The sequence below is a fragment of the Silene latifolia genome, chromosome 6 (genome assembly GCF_048544455.1).
Source record: "Silene latifolia isolate original U9 population chromosome 6, ASM4854445v1, whole genome shotgun sequence".
NCBI classification, from domain to species: domain Eukaryota; kingdom Viridiplantae; phylum Streptophyta; class Magnoliopsida; order Caryophyllales; family Caryophyllaceae; genus Silene; species Silene latifolia.
This window is the reverse complement of record NC_133531.1, coordinates 110,869,657-110,870,768: the sequence shown is the minus strand read 5'-3', so window position 1 is coordinate 110,870,768 and position 1,112 is coordinate 110,869,657. Positions and strand designations below refer to the sequence as shown.

The following is a 1,112-nucleotide window of genomic DNA, read 5'->3' as shown; positions in this document are numbered from 1 at the left end:
TTAGTTTGTTGGTCTACCAGATGAGGACCCCTTGAAGCATATGGAAATTTTCACAGACTACTGCTGTTCCATACCTATACCAGCTGGGGTGACTCAGGATGAAGTAAAGGGGTTGATGTTCTTATACTCCTTGAAGGATTCGACGCGAGATTGGTACCACTACCTTAATAGGGTAGCAGCTGGAGTCACGGATTGGACATCTCTAGCATTATCCTTCTACAAGAAGTACTTCCCGCTTTCAAAGACTGATGCCTTGAGGACTAAAATTACAAATTTCCAGCAAGAAGCTGATGAGGGCTTTTTTGAAGCATGGGGACGTTTCAAAGGTTTGGTCCAAGCTGTCCCTCACCATGGCTTCCAGCAGTGGTATCTTTGCAACTTATTCTACAATGCTTTATATGATGATTACAAGGTCATCCTGGACGCTTGTTTGCGAATGGTAGGTTCCAAAACAATACCGGTCAGAATAGAGGTTGGAACACTATTGAGGAGATGGCGGTCCATAAAGCTGAGTTTGGGAGTTCACGTGGGAATTCACGGAAGCAAAGTGATGAAATGAGTACCATTGTGACACTCATTACTTCTATTACTGCCCGTCTCGAGAAGCTCGAGGCCTCTGAAGCTTCCAAGGAAAGAGTTGAAATTCCTGTCCATAATTCAGATGAGACCGTGGAGTTGAGAGAAAGGGTCCAAACTCTTTTGGTTCAAGTGGCGAATATGGAAGCAGCCGGGATTGAGTCCTCAAAGAATTTTGTGAAGCAGTTAGAGAATATAGAGGCTAAGCAAGTCGCCAATTCTTCAGGCAAATGTGAAGGGCCAATTGAAACGATTAATGCCATTAATCTCAGAAGTGGCCTCTCTTATGAAAGTCCCGACAAGCCAAAAGAAGACTCGGGATATGATGAAGAAGCTAGTTTAGTTTCTGGTGCAAAAACGAGCTCAATTGCCAGTACTTCTGGTCGATCGACCAACATTGTCAGTCGATCGACTGAAGCGTCAGATAAAAAAGTTTCTGATCGAAACTATTCACACAAAGACAAGCGATCGATCGACCAACATTGTCAGTCGATCGACTGAATCACCTGACGAAATTAATTCTGAACAGGAACTGT

The 1,112-nt window shown here is 43.8% G+C and overlaps 1 non-coding gene across 1 annotated transcript; it reads right to left on the bottom strand.

Moving 5' to 3' along the window:
* Positions 1 to 248: 248 nt before the first annotated feature.
* Positions 249 to 357, bottom strand: LOC141589220 (small nucleolar RNA R71). The gene has a single exon (XR_012520170.1). It is a non-coding gene; the product is annotated as a small nucleolar RNA R71 (small nucleolar RNA).
* Positions 358 to 1,112: the final 755 nt, after the last annotated feature.